This window comes from Ursus arctos, unplaced genomic scaffold (assembly GCF_023065955.2).
Source record: "Ursus arctos isolate Adak ecotype North America unplaced genomic scaffold, UrsArc2.0 scaffold_10, whole genome shotgun sequence".
Classification (NCBI taxonomy): Eukaryota; Metazoa; Chordata; class Mammalia; order Carnivora; family Ursidae; genus Ursus; species Ursus arctos.
Window position 1 is genome coordinate 47,691,365 of NW_026622764.1, and position 21,515 is coordinate 47,712,879.

Consider the following 21,515-nt stretch of genomic DNA (forward strand, 5'->3'; position numbering starts at 1 on the left):
TATGGCAAAAAATGTGTTTAAGGATCTTGAAAGGAGAAGGTTATCTGGATTATCAAGGTGGGCCCTAAATGCCATCACAAGTGAGAAAGGCAGAGGGAGATTTTATACACAGATACATAGAAAAGAAAGTGATAAAGAGATGGATCAGAGAGAGATGTAGCCATGAAACAAGCAAAGACAATAACAACGATAAGTTAGAAGAGGAAGGAATGGGTAATCCCCTAGAGCCTCTGGTAGGAGTGTGGCCCTTCTGACACCTTGATGCCTTTCATGTTACCCTGAGAAATAATTTGTGAGGTGAGCCCCAGCATCTTTGAAGAGCTTTTGGTATCTCTTTTCTGTAGGCCAGAAATTACAGTGGGAATTGCTATTAGTGAACAGTGATCCTTATGTGAAATGGGGATAACTGATGTCACGGTGCCAGGGAAAAGGGCCAGAACTCAATCACCAAAGACAAGGTGGGTCTTGTTACCAAAATGGATAGTGGATTCAAAGCAGTAACCAGAAGGGTTGAGAAAGAGATAGGGAGTTTATGAAATTCTTGATTAGTGAAATGTAATGGAAGAGTTCTATGTTGAGTAACTTGAATCACCAAAACAGAACCATTTCCCTCAACCAATTCCCAGATGTGAACCAGTTTATAGACCCAGGACTCCTTAAAAGAAGGGAAGGCTGGCTTCCTTTGAGAAAGAGTCTAGCTACATTGCTAAAAATTTATATGCCAAAGATCATATATGATCTTTCTCCCAGACTTCTTAAAAGGGGCATATGGCCTTTTAGTAAGTTTACTACAAACTGGGGAAAAGGAAAAATCCAGAGTTTTGAGGATTACTGGACATTGGCTCTGAAGTGACACTAATTTCAGGAGATCCATATGTCGTTGTGGTTTATTACTCGGAGTAATGGAAGTCAAGTGATCAATGGAGTTTTAGCTCACATTCATCTTACAATGGGCCCATTGGGTCCTCAAGACCATCCTGTTCCAGAATGTAGAATTGGAATAGACTCACTTAGCAACTGTCAGAATCCACATATTGGTTCCCATACCAGGGGAGTGACAACTGCTGTGGTAGGAAAGGTGATGTGAGAACCACTAGAACTGCCTCTACTTAGGATAAATAGTAAACCAAAAGCTATATTACATTTATGGAAGCATTTCAGAAATTAATGCCACCATCAAGGATTTGAAAGATGCAGAGGTGCTGATACCCACTACATCCCTATTCAAATTACCTTATTTGTCCTGTGCAGAAAACAGATGGATCTTGTGGAATGACAGTGGAGTTTTTAAAATTAAACAAATGGTGGCTGGAATTGCAGCTGCTATTCCAGATGTGACTTCATTGCTTCAGCAAATTAACATATCCCCTGGTACCTAGTATGCAGCAATCGACCTGGCAAATGTTTTTTTTTTTCCTTGAGGAGTGGTAGTAAAGATCACAAGAAACAGTTTGCTCTCAGCTTGCCAGGCCAGCAATACACCTCCATTGCCCTCCCTCAGGGTTATCTCCAGCCCTGTGTAATAATTTAGTCTGTAGGGAGCTTGATTGCTTTTCCCTTTCCCAGGATATTACATCGGTCTATTATATTGATGATATTATGCTTATTAGGTATAATGAGCAAGAAGCAGCTACTACTCTAGGCTTATTATTACAACATTTGCATGTCAAAAGGTGAGAAATATATTCCACAAAAATTCAGGGGACTTTCACCTTAGTAAAATTTCCAGGAGGCCTGTGGTGTGGGGCATTTTGAGACATTTCTTCTAAGGTGAAGGATGCATCTGTTGCGTCTGTTCCCCTTCTTTAAGAAAAAAAGAGGCAGTGGCTAATAGGCCTCTTCGGATTTTTGTGGGAATATATCCCTCACTTGGGTGTTATATTCTGAGCCAGCTAGCGAGTAACCTGAAGGTCTGCTAATGTTGACTTGGGCCCAGCACAGGAGAAGGCTGTGCAGCAGGCCCAGCCTCCATGCAAGATGCTCTGCCATTTGGGCCCTAAGAGTCAGCAGACATTGAAGATTGATTACTGACACATTTATAAAGAAGTGGTCATTCCCACTAATAAAATAATGCAAATAAAAAGGCAATCAGATACCACTTTATGGACATCAACTTGGCAAAAAAGAGAAAGTCAGATAACAGCAAGTTTTGATAAGGATGGGGGGAAAGCATTATGAATATCTTGCAGTGAAGAGTGAAGCATAGTTAGACAGTTATCCATCCTAGAGAGAATTGTGTGAGTAATTATTCAAATTAAGTACATATAAACCCTATGACTACCCTATTATGGGTATCTGTCCTAAAAATTATTTGTATTGGTCTTTAAAAAATTTATTTCTACATTTATTGCATCACTCTTTCAGGTGGAAGGGGTTGGAGACAACCCAGCTCCCTCTTTGTAAAGAAACTGGAGAAGCAAATGTAAAGGATGAAGTGCTTAAAGCATGAACTCAAGGTACTCTCAGAAGTGCCAATAGATCTTATAGAACATATTGTTGAAGGGGTGCCCGGGGGGGCTCAGTCGATTAAGCATCTGCCTTTGGCTCAGGTCAGGATCCCATAGTGGAGCCCCACGTGAGGCTCCCTGCTCAGTGGGGAACCTGTTTCTCCCTCTGCCTCTCGCCCCACTCTTGTGCTCTCTCTCTCTCTCTCAAATAAATAAATAAAATCTTAAAAAAAAAAAAAAGAACATATTGTTGAGAGTATCGGATTAAAAAGATAATGAGTTTCATAGCAAGATATCATTTCTATAGGTCAAAAATACATACAAAGGAACATGATATATTTTAGAGGGGTGTATATCTAAGGGTATACATCAAATACATTCAAAAGGGTATCTGTGTAAGGGGGAGAGATAGGATTGGGGAGTCTAGATGGAGGGGAAATAAGAAAAATTAAAATAAAGCAAATGATAATAACCGGTTGTAGTGTGCAATAATCTGAAGAACTGATCAACCTAAGTGCATACATCTGAGCACAAGTAGATGAGGTAAAGAGAGAAAGCAAGAGATCTAAACTACTGCTAGGAATTTTTCAACTGATAGCATATTTATATATTTAATAATATATATCAAGGTTTTTAAAAAATGTATATCATTTACCCAGCAATACATTTAGAGCTACTTATCTTGAGAGAATCAGGCTCTGGCCAAAACCCGTGTTACACTCTTCAACACATCAGGAAAGTGGGAAGATTAAGAAACCTATACATACATGAATACGGGATTAGTTAATAGTTGGTTAAATAAAATATAAAATACTTCTTAAAAGCGAAACTTACAAATTACATTGTGGAGATACTGACACAGGGGAAAAACATGGATTTTATTTTTATGTTAAAAATCAGATTACAAATTAGAATATGCAGAATATATACACATGTATATAACATACACAGAGAATGACTGAATGACTATATAGAAATAAAACTCTGATAGTTATTTTCTCTTAGTTATGAAATTAAGCAACATGTATTAACGATTCAATAAAAGAAAAGACAATTATTCTATGAAAGAAAAAGGATAACTCTTTGATATATATCTCTCATCAAAATCCAGTAATTACTTTAAGATACAGTAGGTCTGGTTATCTAAATACTTTTATAACAAATATTTAATTTTATTTCTTCCAAAATTATTGTCATTACTGTACACTTCAGACATGCATCCTTTTAGTAGTTTATTAAATATTTACATTGTCTCTTACATAATGTGGATACTAAGGGAAAAAGTTATCTCTACCCTAGAGAAGCCCATGATAGAGATATAATATATTTGTAAACAGATAAATTCTACAATGCTATAACACAAAGACTCAGTGTGGAAACATGGCCCACCGGTTTTTGAATACTACAGACATATTATTATGTCCTATGTGTCCTCACCTGTGAGGCAAAATAGTATAGAAACAGAATAAACTGAGGAAGATTAAGGCTGAATCTGAGTTGTGGGATGGACTGGCTTCTTTGAGAATGGTCTTCCTTCCAGATCACAGTGTCCAAAGGTATCATTTACTGAGAAATATATAAAAGTATACAAGTCTTAAATAAAGCTAAGGTAATCATCTGCTGAAACGTTTCATAAATGTGTTTTGGTAGATGTAATACCCAACCAGTTCTTGAAGCTCTTTGGAAAACTTTGTGCTCTCGAATGAGAGCTTGAAAAGGCAAAACCAGGTCTAAGGACCCCATACAAACGGGCTACAGAGTACAAATGAGAGGTCAAGAAAATCCGTTTTTGGGGATTTGAGCACAGAGTGTGCTGAGTACAAAAACTGGAGGCAGTTAGGCCCACTCAGGGACATCAGACACCAGGTCTGTAGCAAAGGTTTGTGCTGACATTTGCTTCATGATGAATAATGTTGCCAACTCAGATGTTATTAATACAAATCAAAGGGCATCAATAAACGTTTTGAGAAAGGTGATTACTCAAATGATGCCCTACTATATACCACATCTTGAAAAAGTCCCCAGTGTACTGGAGCCAACGAATGATGCAATCAAAGAACAGAAAACTAATATACTATTTCATTTTTTCAAAAGGTTGCCAGTAGGAAAGAATCACTTAGCAAAGAGACTCTTCTAAAGGGAACACGTGTAAGAGTGATTTAAACAAAAGGAAAGATGTTTTTTGCATTTTCTAAGTATAACAGCCTGGCAGTTGATTTGGGCTGTTTTTAAATGACTATTTAAGTGGAGGCAATATTTTCTTTTTGTGCAGTATCTTGTTTTTAGCTAACAGTCATGTTGATGTAGTACTGAAAAACTAAGGTCTATCCATCTGTCTATCGCCAAATACAGTTCTAGGCATAATCTTTCAAGTTCCCATAAAACTCACCTCCTTCATTGAAATTGACTTCACTGAATTTAACCCTAAGGGTGTTCTCAAATTAAAATATATTGACAGGTATATAAATGTTATATTAATTTATTGTAATATGTGGTCTTCTGTGGGATTTCTAAAATTTTCACCTGATTAGCTTTTTTGAACTAAAATCTTTCAGGGTTTCAAGATTATTTATATAGCTTATAATGTACATAATGCATCCTCAAAATAGATTCACTCTTGAAATAACGTAAGATCCATGTATTGCATTTATGTCAGTTTACAGATCATACTCAAGTATGTTGATTTCAGAGGGGTTTTTTGGCACTTAATTTCAAGTTACCACACTGGCCTTCCAAATCGACATCTGTATGACTGGGTGGATTGCACTGCAATTTTATTCACCTTTATCTTGTTTTTGTGCTCACTGGCTCGTCAGATGCCATTCTGTCAAATAAGCATTAACAATTTTCCTCCTTCTCTGTCAATTAGTGTATCTTTCACAAGAGCATTGCTGATCATTCATGAATAGTTCTTAGCTTGGCTGTAGCCTTCAACTCTCCGTAACCTTTATAGCCCTGGGGGAGCTATTTGTCTTTGCATTTCCTAATCTCATGGATTTAAACACCAGTAGGCCCAAGGGCTACTTCTCAGCCCCAAGGTGGCAACACATACTCTCTTATTTCTTTGCCAAAGCTGCCTTTTACTCCCCTTTTAAAGCAACCATTACTTTCTAAATTCTTTGAGAATCCTTTTTTTAAGACTGGCTCAATTTTTCTTGCTGGCTCTAAAGAAAACCTATTATTAACCTACCACTAAGTCCTGCTAGTATAAATTCTGATCACTGTGAAGAAGAGCTCAGAGAATGACACATTTATTTTTAAATGGAATGTTACAGATATTCTGGATTACTGAGAATCTCAGTCCCCAGTGTCTACTTTCTGATTTCTACCTCATTTAAGAAGATTTTCATTTAAGAGAATTTCACTTAAAAATATGACTTTTGCTTTCTGTATTTAAATATGAATATAGTGTTTGCATTTTTCTCAAATCCGCCTTTACCCTCACCTTGAACTAAAATTTGTTTATCAACTTTTTCTATTTATTTCCTTTTTCTATGAAAATCCTTTTACTCAACAATTGCATGGTCCTCTCAAAACAAACAAATCATTCCAAGACAGTGATGGTTTTCTAGGTTCTAATAGGTAATTGAGACTTCCAAGGATCTTAAGATGGGGTTATCTCATGTCTTTGGCCTTGCTTATGGCAGTCTTTCATGTCTCTTTCATTAAACTATAAGCTATGTGACAGCAGAGACTCCGTCTCAATTAGTGCTGAATAACCCAGTTTAACATAGCACAGACTATATATAATGTATATGTACATAAATACATATATAGATATATTTTATATACATTTATTGAGCAATTGGAAGACTGAATGAATGTACTGTCCATTTTGTTGGCCAACGAAAATCCTATTAATTCTTTTAATAAATTTGTTGCATCTTTCTAATTCTGCAGGTTTTAAATCCAAAGGAAACTCACCTTATAAAATGAATTTGAATAACATTTATTTTTAACACATTATTTAATCATAATAAAGAAAAATGAAGTCACAGACAGGTTGAATTCTTATTTCATTAGCATCCACCAAAATTGAGTATTATTCAAATATAACATTCTTACTAATTTTCTGAAACCAAAATGGATAATGAAAAGATATCTTCACCTGTTATTAATGTTTCAGTTACTGAAGTGTAAAATTTTAATGAAAGTCTTTTTAGGAAACTTTATATAAAAAAATAGGTATACTCAATGGAAAATGTGTGAAACCTATTTAATGTGTTAAGTAGTTAAAGCCAGTCTATTGTCAATAACATACTTTTTTTTTAAAATTTCAAATTACATTATGTACGATTGAAAAGTTTCAATTTTATATCTGTGTGAGGAATTCTAAATTGTTTATCATGCTTTTAACATAAAATTACTTTGTAAACTCCATTAAATAGAAAACTTTACATATTTATGTTCTCTATACTCTAAATATTTACATAAATATCCATCATCTAACTAATGCCATTATTATCAGAAAACTTCTAATAAAACCTTTCACATAATTCAGTTATCCATCTCCAGTAGTTATGCCAATAACAGTTTGTAGGCACAGACTCTTCCTTCCTTCTTTCCTCCATCCCTTCCAACTTTCCTTCTTTCCATCCTTCCTTCCTTCTTTCCATATTTATTATGGCTCAATCTACTTGGGTCTAGGAACTGGGTAGAATTAGGGATACAGTATTATGCAAAACTGACACAGTCACATCCCTCATGAGTGTTCCAGTTTAGAAAGGAATACATTATGTTAATCAAAAAGCCATACAACATTTTGGAATTATTAACTGTGGTAAATATTATGAGTAGGGAGGTTCATAGATCAGTCAGAGGACATAGGGGCACCTGGGTGGCTCAGTCGGTTAAGCATCTGCCTTTGGCTCAGGTCATGATCTCAGGGTCTTGGGATCGAGCTTCCTGTTAGGGCTCCCTGCTCAGCGGGGAGCCTGCTTTTCTCTTTCCCTCTGCCACTTCCCTTGCTTGTGCTCTCTGGCGCGCGCGCGCGCGCGCGCGCGCTCTCTCTCTCTCTCTCTCTCTCTCTCTCTCGTCAAATAAATAAATAAATAAAATCTTAAAAAAAAAAATCAGAGGACATAATAGATAAATTTGACCTAGATAGAAGATTGGAGAATTTTCTCCAGGAGCACTGAAAATAGAGCTGAGATGTAAAGAAAGACTACAAGTTAATTAGGTGAAGGGAGAGGGAAGAGCACTTCATGAGCAGAAAGCAAAGGTGAAAGAGCAAAGTGGCAGCAGAGCAGACAATGTTTCATGGATTTGAAAAAGGTCAAGATGATTGAGTCAAAGAGAATAAGGGGAGTATGGTAAAAAATAAAGCAGGAGAGAAAGGCAGGGGCAGCCCATGTGTGAAATTTTCTAGTATATGCATGTTTAGTATGTTGCACCTAATCCTCAATAAATGAAGAGAAATTAAATGGTTTTAAGCAAGAGAGTGAGGGACACACACTTGGCTACTAGCTCAGAGGGTCTTTTGTGTAAATCAGGCAAAGGGGCCCTTTCTCCAAGACACTTCAATGACATCTACTGGAAAATTGCCAAATACTTATATAAACAAGACTACCGAGTGAAGGATGCTCTCTAAAGTTTTTTAAAACACAACTTGCACAACTATAATCAGCAGCTCTAAATGACTGGAGAATATGTGTGAAAACAGCATTATATCTAAGAGAGAAGAGAATAGTAGCTGAGGCTAGACCAGAAGCAATCAAGCAATTGGGAGGCTATTGTGATAGTGCATGAACAAGAGTAGAGGGTTTGGATATGATATTAGGGATGGAAGAAAATGAATTCAACATACAATTAGAGGATAAAGTTAGCAGGACAACATTGCATACAGATACGGAAAAGAAGGGAAAGTTGTCACGGACAACAATTTGCTTTCTGGCTCACATAAGAGCACCTGCCATTCATTGTGACAGGACACACTAGAAGAGAAATGGCTCTGAGGGAGAAATGAGGAAGATCATTATTCAATTCTTGACTTACTGTTTTGGGGAGACTTTAGAACATTAATGTGGTGAGACCAAGAAGACAGTGGAAATATAAATCTGGAGCTCTGGGAAGAAATCTCAGTTGAAGATAAAATTGGAAATCTTTGACCTCTATGTGAAAACCATAGTTGTGTGTTTGGAAGAGACTGTCTTGTGAGAGAGTCAGGGCTGATGAGGTTAATGTAGCACTTAGAAGTTGTGGGGAAGACAATTATTCTTTGAATGTAACAGTAAATAACCATAATAAAAGGGGAAGTATCACCAAGTCCAAAAAAATAATGAGTTTCAAAAAGGAAGGAGCGATCAACTGTATTCAATTCTACTGAGACATCACAAAATGGAAAGTTTAGAAAAGGTTTCTTTGTTAACTTTTTCCAGGACTGTTAATTAAAGTGAGGGAAATGAATTGATCTAGTTTAGAGTAACCCACTGAGTGTGGATGTAAGAAACAGAGGCAGCAAGTAAAGACCATTCTTGAGAAATGTGGTTGAAAAGACATAAATAGAAATCAAGGAGGTGTAAGAAAGAGTATAACAATAATTAGGGCCTGTTTATTTCATTTGCTTATTTTTGGTGTTACTTGCATTTAATGTGAGATCTTCTAGCATATTTAAAAGAATATTTCACAACTGTTTTCAACCTTCCAGAGTCTTGTATTAAAAATGTTATATATTGGATTATACTATACTTATTTTAGGAGGGCCGATATATTAAGGTTATTAAAATCAGAGCAAAATATCAAACAAGTAGTATTGCACCTTGACTTTGAAAAATTGTTAGAATGTCAGGAGCAAGAGGAGAAAAGGCAAAGTTTTTGACAGAATATTTGGGGGATCATAGATGACTGCTCTAGTAGCAGTTTCTTTTTCTGCAGTCATGAGATATAAGGTTGGAAAAATAAAATAAACTTCACCAGTTCAAAGTTTTAAATGTCAAGATAAGAGATCTATGGAGGAGTAAAGAGAAGAATGAGGCTAGAACATGAAAGGTGGGGTGATGAAGAGATTCCTGTAGTTCACACAGCTGTCAAAATCATCATAATGAACCTCACAATCTTGGTATAATTCTCAGTGATGCAAATGCTTTAGAAGCTGCCAGATCTCCATTCACCTGATGGTGTCACTGCTCTTGTAAAGGTCAATAAATACTTTTGTGAAGCTCTTGCTGCTTCTCCTTGCCCTTCTCCTGTGCTTGAGGTGCAGCCAAAATTATTCAAACAGCTCTTGAAAATTTAAACCTGTACAGGAATTATCTTAGGCTGAAGCATGCTGTACTTGTGAATTTAGTGACTCCTACACATTATTCCACAAATTTAAATTTAAAAGGAAAATTTTAAATCTATCTGTTTTCTTTACATACGTCTTAAAGCATCGTATGCTCCTTATGGAAAAATTTTTAAATAATAACATTTTTACAGGATCAAAAATTAAAACCTGTATTTCTACCATTCAAGATAATCATAGTTGAAAACATATATGAGAAAATCTACTTTTTATTCTCTAGGCAATTATATTTATAATGCTTAGATAACAATAAACTTAAAAAAAATGCTTCCTAAAATTTTTATAGACATAATGAAATACATATTCCTCTTTTACCAATTATTGTCTCCCCTCCTCTCTTGATATAAGCATAGTTAATATTTTGGTGCATTATAATAGAATTTTCAGGGAAAAAGTATAAACATTATAAAACATAATGATTAAGAATTTGGTTGTGGTAATTAAAGAACTTCGTTTCTACTTATGAGTGTTCCTCTTTACTTAGTAGTCTAAGAAATGTTTCTTTAACACTCAGTGACTCATTTTTGATATGGTTGTAGTTCAGATGTGAAAACAGCTTGGATATGTGTCAGTTATTACAAAGAATAATTCATTATCTTCTCAATAATGGTATAATTTCATTGTCTTTGATTTTAACCTTTTGTATGAAAGAAGCATCTCACTTTAATGTATTGCTTACTGGTTAAGTATAGTGCTTTCAGTGTAGATATTTAAACAATTAAATCTAATTCTCTGAATTGTTTATACAGGTTACCCATCCATTTTCATTTTGAGGAGTTTGTCTTCTCCATAATAAGATAGAATTCATATCCTTTGAAAGTTAATCCTTTGTCATATGTATTTCTATTGGTTATTGAATGTATTATTTGCATATTATACATAACCCTGACTTATAAATGTTTCAATAATGAAATTAAAATATATATGACTTAAATATGTGTATATATGTGTATGTGTGTGTATAATTTCTTTTCTTGAGCATAGAAAGTTCTTCCCACTGACAGATCATATTAATAATCTCTTTTGATTGATTGATTGATTCATTTCATATTTAACTCTCAGACCCATTCAGAATTTCTTTTAGTATAAGTAGGTTTCCAATTTCATTAATTTTCATTTTGATGAGTTATTAATCCAGGAACTTTTCACAGAAATTTGCCAGAAATTTAAAAGTTTCCTTTATCCATTACATACATGAATATATTATGGTCTATTTCTTCTTCTTATTTTTTTCCATGTAGATCACACTTGAATTATGTCTTTCTACTATATTTTACTCTCTGGCAAGCCTCTTGGTGATACTCTCTTTTTCTTTGATTATTTGATATAAATTCTTGTTCACTTATTTTTCACATTAACCTTAGAATCATTTGTCAAGTTTGGGGTGAAAATATCCCATGGTGAGCTTGAATTGATTTTGTCTTGATTTATTAAATAACTTGGGAAGAATTGAACTCTTTATAAAAAATGTATTTGCTCAATTAGGGACATGCTGATTCTTTCTATTTATTTATATTTTTAAAAACTTTCCCTAGCTAAAGGTTCTCTATCACTTACAGTAATTTATTACTCTATTACTGATTAGCACTTTTTTTATTAATCAAGAATAGATATTCAGTTTGTCCAATTTTGTTTGGGTTTATTCATTTACTTACATGTTTTCTGAAAGCCAGTTATAAGCCAAACCCTCTGCAGCTACATAATATACACCAGAATTTAATTCAGAATTAGTTCCTGCCTTCATGGAACTTGGCGACATTTGAGGAGACAGCCAAAATAAGGTAAGAAATCAAATCTAAAAATAAATTACTCCAAAATTTAAAGTATTGCAAAGAAATCAAATAATGATTTTGGCAGAAGGTGAAGAAGAGTAAGCGAGAGTATACTTTAATATGATGCTCTGGAAGTCATTGTTAGATCGCACATCTAAGCTGAGACCTACAGAATGACATAATAACAATCACAACAACAAAAACACCCAGGGCAAGAACTGAAGATAATCATTTGAGAAATAATATGCCAAAATCCCCCAGTTGGGGAAAGACTCAAAGTGCACTCTAGGAAATGAAAGGCCAGTGAAGTTGGAGTGTTAGGCACCAGGCCAGAAGAGCTGAGTTGGGCCAGGCAAGTGGAGTCTAATCTTACATAGCCCATAGCTAATAAAATTAGATATTATTTTATAAAACATGGAAAGCCATTTACCTCTTATTTCTCTGACTCTCCACAGCCAATTAAATTAATCTTCAAAATATATCCAGTACCCAACCACAGCTTATGACTTTTACTGCTACCATCTTATTCTGAGACAGTATGACTTCAACTGCTTCTGCAGTGTTCTGTGTGCAACAAACTTTGCACTGCTATAACCCTCCATACAGCAGGCATTATTCAAGCTGCACTAGTCTCCCCACCGTGCTGGCCTCAAAATCTGCAGATAAATAAAATTGGTGTAGTTTGCTTTTTTTGCTCTCTACTCAAATTGGGATTTTGAACATATCATAAAATTAACTTTTTTTCAATGCTCTCAAACTATTTATATGGATACATATTATTTGTTCTTTAAAAGTTAGAGCTAACTAAAAAGTAAGTCAAGAAGTTTCAGAGTTTATTTGATGAAAATACGTTAAAATATTTTGAATTTTCTCTGGGCTATCAATCTATTTGGAGATACATATTGTTCAATAACTTGGTGATTCATAATTAATTGTTCACTATTGAATTCTAGTTTTATTACAATGCAGCTCAAGGAATGTGGCCTTTATCTTAATTGTTTTCACATTAATTTGGAATATCATTGCCGTCTTATTTATTGATTTTATTGTGGAAAAATTGTATCCTCTATATATAAAACTTTTTATAAATAATTTTACGTAACTATATGTCATTTATCTATATGTTAGTTTATATATCTATTAACATCAAAAAGTTTAATGAATTATATTATTCTAAGATATATTCTTATGCATTTTAGATTATTTTTTCTTGCAAAGACAGAACAATTTATTAAAGTCTTCCTAAATAGTTGTTGATGTTGGTTTTTTCTTGTACGCATTACATACTTTGTCTTACTTAATACCATGCTTTGTTATTTGAGGCAAAGAGCTTCATAACTCATATAACCACTGGGACTACAAACTAAGCATTTTGTGTCATGTGTGTGTGTGTTTTTTTTTTTTTTTTTTTTTTTAGACATGCTGTTTTAGGTATCTTGAAACCTCACAACAGAATTTTGTATTCTGAACCTCTCTCTGAGGGAATTTTCACTTTTTATCATTGAGTATAAATCCAATTGTATAAACATTAATTTCACTGTGTGACTACCATCCTTTTCTGGTTTCCATCATTACAGTAAGCTTCATCTAATTTTTATCCTGAAGTTCACATTTAATGAGAGTTTTTGACTATAATATAGAAAAGGAGACCGTTGATGTACTATTGTCATTCCCTATTTTCCTCTCCATCTATGCAATCTGGTTTTCACAGTCATAATTTTGATTCAATAACATAACATCAAGTGTTTTTAAATGAACCTAAATTATGAATAAGAAAATCAGAGAAGATAAAGAGGGACCTATCAGTAGTAATCAGCCTTCCAGAGAGCACTATTCATCTTCTGCCATTGTTCTTTTTCTCTGTGTCTGTTGTCTCTTATTACAAAGCATATTTTATCATGCAAAATTTTAAAAAGAGATTTAGTAGCCAGTCAAACCAATTTATTATTCATCTTTAATTTAATAAGACACTCTAAATTCAGAAAAATCTAATATTCTGAAAACGTGGTTTGGGCTTTTTTCCCCACTTTCATCGTAGCAATTACATCAACATAAACAACAATTAGATGTTTCAACATGCAGTAGATGAATTACTGACTCCCATTAAAGTCAGTTTATGACCCTCTTGAGTGAAGCCTCTTTGTTGCAAACTATTGTGAGGCACAATTTGAGACTTAGTGTTTTCTGTTTCAATCGTACTCCATATCCCCTTAGGTAATTCTATCTGTGCTACTCGCACAAATCAAGATAATTCTGTGATATGGGTTTTATATTATAGTTTCTTATGTGCTTATTACGTGGAGGCTGATGCCTCTGAAACTTTTTTTTTCACTGCGCAATGTAAACTGACAGCTTGCCCTGAGGGGTTCTTTCTTTGAGGAGCAATGACTACAGGCTGTATTTTATTTTTGTAGTTCAGAACTGCATTTGTAAATTGATTAAACTGAAAAGCATATATTTTATAACTAGGAAGGAAAAACAGGTTCCTAACAGTCTTCCTAGAATGGTTTGGGTTTTTATTTGTAGAGTTTCAGTTAGTATATAAACAATAATTGTATCAATTAGGATATCTTAAAAACAAAGTCAAGTAAATAATGGTCCAATCTCAGAAGCAGGCAACAGCCTTTAGGGAGATTAACCAAAGTGTATTTTTTTAGGACTCTTCACTTTCTTCACTTAAACCTGAAACAGGAATATTAACAATTTTGTTAACTGAGGACTTTCCCTGTATTTGAACTGTTATTCTAGAATGTGGTGGATGAACTGACCACAAATATTTATTTAAGGATTTTCTTGTGCTCTGCACACGGTTTATACTCCCTACCTACATAATTACTTATCACTCAAGCGTATTTCACAAAACGCAAGCAAGCAAATACAAATAAAGAAGACTATATAAGTTGTATCACATCTTCTCCAGGAAATGTAGGGAACATACAAATAATCAAAGAAACTGGAATACAAGCAAAGATCATTATGCAATTGAGAGAATAGAAAAATAGGATAAATTGGCAAAAGTAAATAAAAATTATTTAAATTAATAAAAATTGTAGGGTAAAATCTTTATCTCCGGCACAAGAGCAGAATAGAATGAACATTGTCAGCCACTAATAGAGGTTTGAGTTAGCTGTGCTGAAAATATTAATGAAGAGAGTTGGAGGTATAAGAGAAAGAACAGGAAAAGGAATAGGAATCGAAGCCCAGAGAGAAATACTGTATGAAGAGCTGCTATAAACCACCAAAGCATACATTTTAACAAGTTACATTAACAGAAATTAATTAGTAATACAAGAAGCGTGGTGTGAAAAGTCAGTCTATGCACAGGGACATTTAGAAGCAAGCACTTTCTAAAGTCAATATTCAAACTGAATGAGGACCCAAAAATGTCTTTCAGGATATCATTATCACCATCTATTTTCAGTCAAGCTCTTGAACACACAGATAGGTTTGACAACACATTTTTTTCCGAAGTTTTGATATTTTTGTCCTATGGGATTTATTTTAATTTAATGAGGATCATACATATTTCCTCTCACTATTGAACAATTTGGAATGTTAATAATCAATGGCAATATAGATGATATTAATGCCTAATCAGAATGGTCAGTTTTATATAACTACTATTTTTTAATATTTTTTAAATATTTTTTAATATTCTGATTATTTTAATTTCTTTTTTTTGAACTATACAATTAAACTATACATGCCTCACGCTGCAGTAAATTAAAAGGCTGTAAGTACTTATGGAATATTCAGTAACTGTATTCAACTCAAGTTAAAGGTTTCATAGTTTTACAAAATCTCAAGTTCTACGTTGTCAAAGGCAGCAGTTATTATGGGCTTGGGAAAAAGCACTCTGAAACCAACCGAACCACCTTTTTTTTATCAAGTGATATGGTGCTAACAAACATTAGAAAATATTTTGTGCCTGGATGTCAAGTACTGAGAAATGATACTGTGCCCTCGAATATGTTCTTAATATTAGTTGACTGATAAAGTCACTGCAGGTGGCATTTATTGCTATGAACTATAGTGCTTCACTTTATCACTCAGACTAGATCACAATGTTCCAACAGCTACAATCTGTTAACTCTCATCCAAATAGCTAAAACGCCCTTAAAGGAAGCATTACTTGCCTCTGAAAGTTCCCTGGCAATTTTGAAGATTTCATAAACCTTGGTAGCTCAATATCAGCTATTGGATTGATATTCAATTAATTGTGAAACGGAAGAGAAAAATGTTCTTTCTTTTCCACAAGAAACCAAGCTTTGTATACTACAATATTTGTAAGATTTGTATGCATATTTCAGTAAAAATCAAGAATTATGCTCTATTGGATTGTCCTTTCAAACAACAAAATATGCTCATTGGAATGGATGACATAAAAAAAGTACATAAAAATTCAGCACCCACTCTCATCTCTCCATTCCCCTCTCTCACCCCACAAAGAAAAAATATTGACTGTATAAAGTACATCTTTCCAGGTAATTTTCTATGTCCATGTAAGCATAACATCTACACACACACAAATATTTTATAAAAATGTCATCTTTTACATCTATCAGTCTGCATTTTGCGTCTTTAATAGAACATTATATTTATATAGAAATTCATTTTTTTTCTTCAATGACTATATAATATCAAATATTTATAAATATGCCATCATTTTCTTAGTCATTCCCCTATTGGTGGGTATTTAAGATGCTTTTATTTTTTATCACTTCAAAGAATTCTACAGGAAATCTTTATATGATGGTGTTTTCCTTTCATATTTTATTTCAAAGTGAGAATGTTGAGTTTAATGGAATGCATATTTCAATTTTAGATTCTGCCATGTTAGCTTCCCAAAAGTTTGCTGTAATTGGCACTTCCATCAGAAATGTATGGGAGTGCCCATTTTGATACCCTCACCAGCATTGGATGTTATTAATCTTTAACTTATTTGCCAATATGATCAATGAAAATTTTTATAATTGATTAGCTTTTCCCTGATTAATAAAGAGGCTAAACATCTTTTTAAATACTTACTGAAATTTGAATTGAAAATCTTTTCCACTCTATGTTCTCGTCACAGACTTTGCCATCTTTCCCATTGTAGATTCCGTGCTACATGCTTACAACCTTCTAAAGAAAAATTATGAGTAGAGCAATTACATTTCTGTTAACATTTATGTAAATAAGCATAACAAAGGAAACTACCTCACAATTTTATGAATTATGGTCAAACCTTATGGTTTAGATAATGTGTGCGTATTAATGCTGCTTTGTATTGGTTTTGCTGTCCTTAGCAAACACTGCTGCGTTTACAGGATTTGGTCAATGCTTATTCCGAGAACACATTTCATGAATTACAATAAAACCTTGTTTCCATAATATAACTATGTTGCATATTTATGATTTATCTGAATCTTCTAATTTCCATGACATTCACATAAGGAAAAAAAATTTTTTTCATTCTCCTTGGAAGCATTAAGGAAAAGGACCTAAGCTGTTAGTACATAATATCCAAGTTTAAATCCAAACATTGAGTACTCAACCTATGTCATAAGAAGTGCTGAATAAAAGTAGATTCTATATTATGTACAATATTTTGTGCATTATTACGTACAGTTTTTTTCATGCTTTTTCACTGAGATATTTATGTATATGATCATCAAGAAAGCTCTCTTGCAAGAATTCAAGGTTTTAAAATATTAAAACAGTGGTTAATGTAGTGAATTGAAAGATATAAAGGAAAAATATATGATTACACCATTAAAGTCTGGAAAAAAGACCTCATTAAAAAACTCATTTGTAATAAGAAAATCCTTAGTTACACAATAGGCTAAAAAAATTTTTTAAAGATTTTATTTATTTATTTGAGAGACAGCAAAATCAAGAGCATTCGTGTGTGCGAGAGAGAGAGCATGCATGTGTGGGGGAGAGAGGAACAGAGAGAGGGAGAAGCAGGTACTCCACTGAGCAGGGAGCCAGACGTGGGGCTCAACCACAGGACCCCGGGATCATGACCTGAGCCGGAGTCAGACACTTAACTGACTGAGCCACCCAGGTGCCCCAGGCTAAAAAAATTTTTAACTAATTAAGGGAATGGCCTAAACATACCCACAAACAAAGCCCAGCATCGCATTTACAGTTGCTTTAGATATATTTTCAGTAAAATCATGAACAGCATCATACTCACATCATTTCCATTTAACTTCATAGGCTGTGTGTGTGGTCAAGGAGGATGGCAGATGCTGGCCAATTTCAATACATTTAGGAACTGAAATACATGATATAAAGTTAGAAAAATAAACAAACTTGTCATTAATTATATAAGACAGGTAAACCTCAGAGACTCTAGAAATCATTAGAAATAAAATAGTGAACAGCAAGGTGTTTTGGCATACAGTCTATATTTAAAAGTCAGAACAATTTACAATCATAATTAAATGATTTAAAATATTTTAAATATCTCATAAAAACCTAAAACTATAAGGTACAAACAAATCAAGCAACTAAAATATGTGTAAGGCTTTTATAAAGAAAATTATAAACTGATATTAAGGCAAATAAAGGATTTTAAAAACCTGAAAAATGTACCATGTTCATGGATGATACTATTTAAAATTATGAAGATTATGGTTTGTCTCCCTGTCTGATGTCTTCCCATTCAGTTTTGTGGGGGTTTTGTGTGTTTTTTTTTTTCTTATGTTCAGTTTTCCCTCCCTTCCCCTATGGTCCTCTGTGCTATCCTTTATGTTCCACATATGAGTGAAACCATATGATAATTATCCAAAATTAATTTATAAATTTATAAATTCTCACTCAGAATATGAACAAAATTTTCACAGTACTAGACTATATAATTTGAAACTATGCATGCATAAAGACAAACTGTACAAGTGCAAAGGACAGCCAAGGAAATATGGAAGAAGCAAAGGGGTGATAAGACTTATAAATGAGTGGTTGTTAAAGAGACAGTGAAGAAGATTTCTTCAGAGAGAAAGAAATGCCAATATAATGAGTCTTCATGGGGGAAGAAAAAGAGGAAGTTAAATGGCTGCTTTCTCTTATTTCAAGCTAAGTGAGGAGGTTTTAAGCCAACCATCTAGAGAGCTGAAAAAATATTCTCTCAGATTTGGGAACCATAGAGCCTTGTATCTGGTTACCATTTGGGGAAGGGTAAAGAAGAAAGGTATAGTTGGAATAGTCTTCCTAGCTGACTGCATTCAAAGCACTCTTTATAAATGGTGGTATAAAGATGCATGGTGGGTCACTTGAATCTTCAGAGGCAGTGGAATTCCAATGAAAGAGCTGTATGAGGCCTCTAGACATATCAGTGAAGAAAGGAGTGTAAAGCAGCGTTCCAGATAAAAGACATCATTTGCCGAGTAGCTTCAGTTAGAAGTTGCCACAAGAGAGTCTCTAAAAAAAAAAAAAAAAAAAAAAAAAAAAAAAAAAAAAGCACACCTAAAAAGAACAACTGGCAACTACCCATCTGTAACACTCAGAGGAAACAAAAGCCAGATTAATACCACATGTATCAAAGAAAAACTAATTGAAGAGTAACCATTATAATGGCTCAAAGAGCATCTGAGAGGATGATGTTTGTAGACAACATAATAAATGAATACTAAAATAAGATTGCTTGGTTACTTACAAAACTTGTTGATTTCTTATAGAACAACAAATCGTAATTCCTGGGATTATCTTTTTTAGTAGAGAGAAAGTATCTGCATCTTTCTTGGACAAAAATACACAAGTTAGCATATAATTTTACTAAGTCCAGAACTTTGTTTAAAGTGAGTTAAATGAGGGGTGCCTGGGTGGCTCAGTCAGTTAAGCATCTGACTTCAGCTCAGGTCATGATCTCAGGGTCCTGGAATCAAGCCCCACCTCCTGTTTTGTGCTCAGTGGGGAGTCTGCTTCTCCCTCTCCCGCTCCCCCTGCTCATGCTTTCTGTCTGTCTGTCCCTCTCAAATAAATACATAAAATCTTTAAAAAAAATAAGGTGAGTTAAAGAATGTATTTCTGTGGATAATCCTGAGATAGGTCTGTCAAACAATGTTTCTATATGTACTTAAAATGACATATTGCCCACCTTTTAGCCTTATTTCCAAGTCTGGAATAATTGTTCTTAACATATATTTATCCTGAACTCCCTTCACCTTGCCAATATCCAAAAATAAAAATCCACTTGTAATGACATCTCCTAACTATGCCCACGCTCCACAGCACACTTCCAAGTCTGAAGCTCACCGAGATGGAGGAAAAGCTGTCTATTTAATTTGAATAATATCCAAGGCTTTTATGATCATATTGTATAATACATTTTAGTTATTAAAGGGAGACTGGTAACACTGTATGTATATTTGAAATTTTCTAAGAGAGTAGAACTTAAATGTTCTCACCAAAAAAATAAAAAGGTAAATATGTGAAGTGATGTATGTGTTAATTAACTCAATGGGGGGGGGGACTCCTTTCATAATGTTTACATGTATCAAATCATCTTGTTGTACACTTTCAAATCGTACAATTTTATTTGTCAATTGTACCTGAATAAAGATAAAAAAAATAAAAGGAAACTGGTTTTAAAGCTAAGAGTTACACAGAATGCTATGGAATAAGTCAGACTTCTTTTTCTATAGGACAGATTGAAGAAACAGAGGAAGAAAGAGTAGAGTTGCTTCATGAACTCACCTAAATGATTTCAACTTATTTCACAAAAAAATAGTTATATTTGTAAGAGTGAAACTTGGAAATAATTGCCATCTACAGGAGAATAAACAAATAAATTGTGGCATAATCATACAATGAAATACAGTATAAAATTAAAATGAATTTGCTCTAAATGCAATGCAGCATCCTAGATAGGATCCTAGAACAATAAAAGAACATCAATAGAAAAAAATGGTAAAATTAAAAAAAGTATGAAGTTTAGTTAATAGTAATATACCTGTGTTGGTTTGTTGGTTTTGACAAATATGTGATGGTAATGTGTACACACACACACACACACACACACACACATATCTATTGCTTCTGATTCTCTGGAGAACCCTAATATAGGAACTGTCTATGCTATTTGAGACTTTTCTATAATACTAAAATTATTCAAAAATAAAAAGTTATTAAAACATTAATTAACTAAAGCTACACACAAAAACAAGGATAAATCACAAAATACGTCTTTGAGGAAAGTTATAAACATACTGCTTTCACTTTTCTATTCACCTGTAACCTACCCAACTCATCAAGATATTAAATTCACTGATATTTAGACTTAAGAAATACAATGTCGCGTACACACTTACATCAATAAAATGTATTTTTTCCCTGAAATACTCATTGGTACACCCTTGTTCATAAAGTAAGAGCAGGTTAAAATGGTAATAAATACATTTTAAGAACATTAATCATTACTATGTATCATTTTTGTATTTTTCGAAGTTAATACACATAATTTTATTTAACTCTTACAGTAGTCATTTCAAGTAAGCAGAGAATTATACTAATTGAGGGTATTCAGGAATATTAAATGACATGGCTAGATAGAGTACAGTAATAGTTAAACATGAATCCAATTGTTTCAACATTTTATGAATATTGGATGACCATGGAATCTATTGAAAAGTTAATGAATTAACAACTTCAAAATATTTTGAGGGTCCTCAGGTGAACCTCTGCTATAAGAAAGTATCCCATGTGCTAACCAACTTGCTCAAAATCTATGTCCTATAGATCTCACATTACCATATAGTGGAATACATTTTCCTTTTCCTTTCACTAAAAATGAATGAATGAATGAATGAATGAATGAATGAATGAATGAATAAATAAATAAATAAATAAATAAATAAATAAAAATGAATAAGCTGCACTAATGGTTGCACCATATTATGTTCCACAATCATGATAAACCTACCAAATATGCACAGTAGAGATGAAGCAGGCCCACATCGATTTCTTCAAAACAGCTCAATGGCTATTTCAGATACATTGTTCCTGAAACGTAACAAAAACCTATTTCCA

General features: G+C 33.7%; 1 long non-coding RNA gene and 1 pseudogene across 1 annotated transcript in view; one reads left to right on the forward strand and one right to left on the reverse strand.

The window, feature by feature from the left end:
• The first annotated feature begins 874 nt into the window (after positions 1-874).
• On the forward strand, positions 875-2,031 carry LOC113251101 (uncharacterized; annotated as a pseudogene).
• A 1,274-nt stretch (positions 2,032-3,305) lies between these two features.
• Positions 3,306-21,515, reverse strand: part of LOC113251052 (uncharacterized) — a 44,512-nt gene continuing 26,302 nt past the window's right edge. Inside the window, exons 5-7 of the long non-coding RNA XR_006408918.2 lie at positions 17,683-17,763; positions 16,530-16,625; positions 3,306-4,013 (exon numbers count right to left, since the gene is read on the reverse strand). This is a non-coding gene — a long non-coding RNA (uncharacterized LOC113251052). The remainder of the gene's footprint in view (positions 4,014-16,529; positions 16,626-17,682; positions 17,764-21,515) is intronic.